The sequence below is a fragment of the Episyrphus balteatus genome, chromosome 1, assembly GCF_945859705.1.
Source record: "Episyrphus balteatus chromosome 1, idEpiBalt1.1, whole genome shotgun sequence".
Classification (NCBI taxonomy): domain Eukaryota; kingdom Metazoa; phylum Arthropoda; class Insecta; order Diptera; family Syrphidae; genus Episyrphus; species Episyrphus balteatus.
The window spans coordinates 175,046,648-175,053,277 of NC_079134.1; the positions used below are offsets into that span (position 1 = coordinate 175,046,648).

General features: G+C 29.2%; 1 pseudogene; it reads left to right on the forward strand.

Moving 5' to 3' along the window:
- The first annotated feature begins 1,082 nt into the window (after positions 1 to 1,082).
- On the forward strand, positions 1,083 to 5,865 carry LOC129912628 (serine protease easter-like; annotated as a pseudogene).
- The last annotated feature ends 765 nt before the right edge of the window (positions 5,866 to 6,630 follow it).

A 6,630-nucleotide genomic window follows, 5' to 3' on the forward strand; every position in this document is an offset into this window, starting at 1 on the left:
AAAAATTTTGTCCCGCGAAAAATGCGATTTAAATTACTAATTTCCCTGGGCTATGTGTTTATATCTTAAAACAACATATAAAATTCATATAAATGTAAAACTTAAAGCTTGGTTTGAAAATTACGCTTATCCACCTTCCCTTTTCCTATCTGATAGGTACTTAATTTCCATTTTTTTATGAAGGTTTTTAAGTAGCTTTTCCTTCAAGTCATTTATTTATTTTATTCTACTTGTTTTGCTATAAAAATAAAAATTATTTTCAGTAGTAAGGTAGATTTATACCAAAACTCTGTAAATTATGCAATATAGTTTAAGAAAAGATAAATGTAAAAATATTCCGCTACAATAAAAAAATACAATACAATACTTATTAGGTTATTAAATATTTAAAAATCTCTTAAATCGGACTTTCAAAAAAGTCCAATTGCTTCAAAATTATTATAGAACAAAAAAACAAGACTTAAATAATAGTGATTAGAACTTTTTTCTTATTCGATGATGCCATTGCCAAACTTATCATACCTGGGTTTTTCCCAGTAGATAATAATTTAAATTAAAAGAGGACTTCCTGTAATTTCATGTTTAATCAAAGAAATGATAACCCACATATTTTAATCATTTCATGTCATATCTTTTTAATATTAAAAAAAAAAATTAATGTCTGTTTCTATGACGTATGTATGTATTTTAATAAAAAAGAACTAAATTCAAAAACCGTTTAGTGACCTTCGTGGTGGACCTAAGATAGTAATTCGCATTTTAAGTTGTATATAAGTTTTAAAACATTTCTTTCCGATTTATTTAGTCTTTGCTACCAATCACGATTGAATCGAGCTCCAATTCAAACTAAAATCGTTGTAGATTGAAGACCTGATTTTGAGTTAGTTTACTGAAACAGAAAAAAGACATCCTTATTCAAAATAAAATCAATTCAAATTGATTCCTTGAATTGCAAATAAACGACTTTTTAAAATTATAAATCAGTGAAAAATAAAGTTGTGCTCTGTTTTCAGTTAACATTTGTGTGTAAAAAAACATAAAACAAAAAAAAATACATATGTACATCGAAGAAGGACTCTAGAAATCATTATAATGTCCTTCTCAAATATTTTGATAAGTTTTGCTGCATTACTATTATCAACAATTGATGGAATACACACTGCACCAGTTCAAACTATTTCAGACGCCCAGGTAAGTCTTTTCGAGATATCTCGACCCACAGCCTAAACGAGTGAAGTGATAGTCTTCAAACTTGGTAGTTAACAGTTTTGGGTAATTTCCTAGAGGGGAAATTAAAATTTTTTTATGGCTAAAACTAACGTTTACTAATTTTTTTCAAAAACGGGTCAAACGATTTTGATTAAAATTTTTGTGTGTAGCATTACACATAAAAGACAACTTTTGAAATAGAAAAAAATATTTTTTATCTGAATATCTATCTCTTACAAGATTTCAACGAAAATTTTTTTACAAAAGTGTTTAGAAAATTAAAAAAAAAAAACACATTTTTGGATTTTTAAAAAATTTTTCAAATTTTTTTTTTTGAAAAATCAATTTTTGAAAACGGATTTGTAAAAAATTTTGAAATTTCGTTTTTAAGTGTATAAATTAATTATTTCTTCAAAATGGCTTACCAACTTTTTTTTGAAAACTGTTACAAAATTTTAATAGGTAGGTAGATATATAAAAAATATTTTTTTTTTTAAAACAGCTCTAACTATTTTCGACATTTTTTTTTTTTATAAGAAACCAAATGGCATACTTGGTTTTGTGTAAAAGATCTTTTAAAACGGTGTTTAGTCAATTTTAAAAACAGATTTTATTTTTTTTTTTTGCACTACCTACTTATGAAATTCCTTAAAAATATCAAATTTTCCCTAATTTTGTTCAATAAAAAGCTTTAACATTAGAGTAACTTTCACCATAAGAGCAATTACGTGCGGCCACAGACAGTAGTGCATTTTATTTATTCAAGGAGATATACCCTAACTTAAAAATATATACTTATTTCATTTAGCTTCAGGAAACTTCAGTCCTTTTCCAACTTACAACACTGAACTGAGCTGTGGTTAATGATTATAAACACTTTTTATTGTTTTCTCTAGATGTACCTTACAAAATTCGGATATCTACCAGAAAATTCTGGATTATTGCGAATCACAAGTGAAAACACAATGATCCAAGCTATTCAGGATTTTCAAGAATTCGCCGGATTAGAAGTAAACGGACAGTTGGATGGAAGAACATTGGAATATATGTCTATGTCTAGATGCGGTGTTAAAGATAAAAACCCAAATAGCCGATTGAAACGGTCTAATGGATGGGGCATTCCTTGGAATAAAAAAGATTTAACCTACAAAATCACACAATTTCCCAGAACAATGCATCCTACTAATGTTTATGCAGAAATTGCTAAAGCCTTTAATGTCTGGACCGAATATACTGATCTCACCTTCCAACTCAAAATGAATGGACCAGTTGATATTGAAATAAAGTAAGCTAATTATGTACCAATAAAATCGCTTATTGTTCAAATGTTATTTTTATTTGTAAAGGTTTGTGCAAGGCAATCATGGTGATGGTGAAGAAACTTCATTTGATGGTCCAAGTGGTACATTGGCTCATGCATTTCACCCTCCAATTGGTGATGCTCATTTCGATGATGCTGAGTATTGGACACTCAATACTTTTGAGGGGACAAATCTCTTCCAAGTAGCAGCTCATGAATTCGGTCATGCTCTTGGACTTCATCATTCTTCAACAAAAGAAGCTTTAATGTTCGCAATCTATCAAGGATTTGAACCATATTTTCGACTACATTCAGATGATATTACGAGAATTCAACAACTTTATGGGAGAAAAACAACGCAACAAGGAGAAGGTAAGTGTGAGAATTATATGTATGTGTGTTCATTTTAATTTTGGCATTTATAATGTTAAAAAAAATTAGTTAAGTATGCAGTCTTTATAGTTTTGGGACGCTCTTGCGTTTGGCGCAAACCATTTTGTTCGCTTTTAGTTTTCAATCTTGCTTCAGCCTACTCGCTCTATAGCTTTTTGGTACATTCCTCCCGTATATCGTTCCTCTTAATCGTTGTCAATCGTTGGTTTTTCATAACTTTGGTTTTTCATAACTTCTGTCGTTCATAACTTTGCCACTCATAACTCTGCTATTCATAACTTCGTCGGTTTCTGCCTAAGGGAAGATAGAACCTAGTATAATGTATTGTAAAAGAATTGTGAAATAAAACTTATAAATATTTTTTGCTCAATATTTTTCTATGCTGCATGAATATTTATCAAAAAAGGATCTTCTCATCCGCCCGATCAATCCGATGTTGTTTTTACCTATGGACAATGCATGACGCCAAATTCCGAGCTTGGTGTGTGCATACAATTGGAACAATGCACATATCTTTATAATTTGCTGCAAAAAAAATCATTATTAGATGCTGATAGAAATTTTCTTCAACGTAGCCAATGTGGTCCAAGTAATGGAAAAGTTTCAGTAAGAACACGTACAAGTCTAAAAATATAAACTTAAAATAACAAAATGTTATTTTTTTAGGTCTGTTGTCGCCGAGGATAATTTCTACCTCAACCAGGGAAGGAAAATGACATTTTTTAATTTTGAAAATAACTATGAAAATTTCATTTGTTTTGTACTGAAATATATTTTTCACACGAGATATTAATATAAATAAAATTTAATCAAAATGTTTTATTTGCAAAAATTCTTCAATTTTCAATATACATTTCATTATTTTTTGCGTAAAAGAGTAATTTTATTTAATTTCGGTATAAAATATTGCATATTCACAAAAGTATTAAAATAAAATTGAAAAAAAAAAATGCAAAAATCTTCGGAACCCAAAAATAAGAGTGAAACTTTGGTTTTAAGATAATGGCTCAATTTTGAACATAAAATTAGTTCTACAAACTTGAATATTCGATGATTACCAAAACTCTATTAAAAGATATAGTATTTATAAGCAAAATCAAATTTTTTTGAGTTTAATTGAAAATTTTATTAATAAATACCTTTTGTTTAAATAAACCAAAGAAAAATAAAAAATTTTTAAAAAAAGGAAAAATATCTAAAAATTTTATGAAAAGTTTTTTTTTCATAATTTAACTTTTTTTGAGAACTTTTATGTTTTCTTGGTTTATCTAAAATTTAAACGATATTTATTAATAAAAAAGAATGATTTTTCTTATAAAAAAGTGATCGGAAGTAAGTCATTTAGAGCTGCAGAATTATTGTGTTTTATTTGATCTAAAAAGTTCAAACCCTCATAACAGAAAAACTGTTTGATGAATAAAGCTTTAACTTTGCAGATTAATTTCAAGTTTCTTATACTCTAATAAAATTAAGCCTCAATTTAATCTTATCACCCATAGGTATAATATAAAGGTACAATGAAATTTTTAAATGAATTTTCTGTAAAAAGATCCGTTGTTGAGAAATTGATAGTCAAAGTCAAAAGTATGGTCTGATATTGCAGTGAAAAAACAATCGTAGAAGTTTAAAACAAAAAGAATCTTAAAGTCAAATAAAAAACCTTTCTAAAAACACTACTCATTTTATCAGAAAAAATGTTCACACTTTTTTAAGAGAAAAGTAAAAACAAAAAAAAATTTGGGAAATTTTTGTTTGTTAACAGTTTTAACGATTTAGCTATTTTACCATTTGAAATAAAATATTTAGTTATACTAGAAGAATGTAACTTTCTCATGCTTTATGCATTGTCATGATAAGATCATTTTTTACTGAGATACAGCCTATTCAAAATCACTTAAAAAAAATTACGATTTTTTTGTTCCTTTAATTTTTTGGGCTAGTATATTTTCAATAAACAAGTTACTACACTTAAATTTATTTTCAAATTGTATCGTCTTTTTCATGCCTGACCTCAACCATCACCAGCTCCAGATAATAACAAACCAAGATTGCCAACAAATCTTCCCGAACCCGGTCAGTGTGGTAACGTCATTTTAAATCGAATTTATAGCGGTAACGTTACACAAACCTACGAATACCCTTGGACGGCATTGATTGAGTATAATAAAGGTAACAATTTTTGTTTTTTTTTTTTTTTTTTCTAGCCTTCGACTTTATTTTTATTTTATACTTAAAGGTGGAAATTCAAACGGACACCATTGTAGTGGAAGTTTGATCAACAACCGATATGTTTTGACAGCAGCGCATTGCATAAGCGCCATACCTGAAACATGGAAACCAACTCGAGTTCGCTTAGGTGATTGGGACACAACAACAAATCCTGACTGTGAAGTAGACACTCGTGGCTTCGAGGATTGTGCAGATCCTCATGTTGATGTTACAATTGAGAAAGTAATTCTTCACGAAAAATATGTAGCTTCATCAAAAAGTCAACCCTACGATATTGCCTTAATACGTTTATCACGTAACGAGACTATACCGATTTCATTCGACCAATTTGTTTGCCACTTAAAGACATCCTCAAACGATCAACATTTGATGGAAGCATAATGTATGTTTCCGGTTGGGGAAAAACAGAACACGAAACATCGAGTTATGTTAAACTTAAGGCTGAAGTTCGAGTTGTACCGCTGAATGAATGCCAACGTGTTTATAGCCAACGCAGTGTTGATTTAGGAACCTCACAAATGTGTGCTTATGGCCAACAAGGTATTGACACTTGCATTGGTGAATCAGGTGGACCACTTATTGGATTGGATTCGTCCAATAAACAGCAAGTTTATTATTTCATCGCTGGAGTAAGTTCATTCTGGCCGACTCCCTGTGCATTCCAAGGCTGGCCAAGTGTTTATACAAAAGTCAGTGATTATACTGATTGGATTCAGCAAAATATTGAACCTTAAATTTTGTTTAAATTAACAAATAGACGAGTTATATTTGTTTAAGACAAAATAAAGTACCTATCTTATCTAATAGAATATTTTGAAGGCTTTTAATTTTGATTTCGAAAACATAACGGCATAGCCAACGCAACGGTTTATAATTCCAAATTAACACCTAAAAGATATGCTTTTATAAAATATCATGATTTCGGAGACGTTGTATAGAAATTAGAGCTGTCAGAACCAGATATTGAATTTTGTCAAAATCTGAAAATTAACTTTGCATATTTTGAGGAGCCTCATAATATTGTGACTAATTCACAATATTAAATTCGATTTCAATAAATAATAACAAATAGAAATAAACACCCAGCTTCTTTTTCTGAGAAAAAGTTGAAATTTTCTTTTTAAATACAAATTTGTGAACTTTGACCCCTTATAATGGGCCTAGCGGACGGAGGAAACTTCAGAACTTTTCACATATTGCAAACTACCCCGATACCAAACTTTATACTAAAAATTAGCCTGTTAGAAAATGTTTCCTTCAAAAACTCATTTGAACTTGTTTTAAAAGGTTTTTTTCGAATATTGGTATACTTTATAAGGTTTGTATTAAAAAAGTAGATATTGCTGCACTGAAGTTGCAACTTAATTGAAAACTATTTAAGTACCTAATAAGCACTTGATTTTGTTAAACAAAAATTGTGAGTTTATAATAATTCAATACAATTTTAAAATTCTGACGAAGTCCAAAAAAGTTTTTTTTTTTTGTCGTACCTGGGCCCC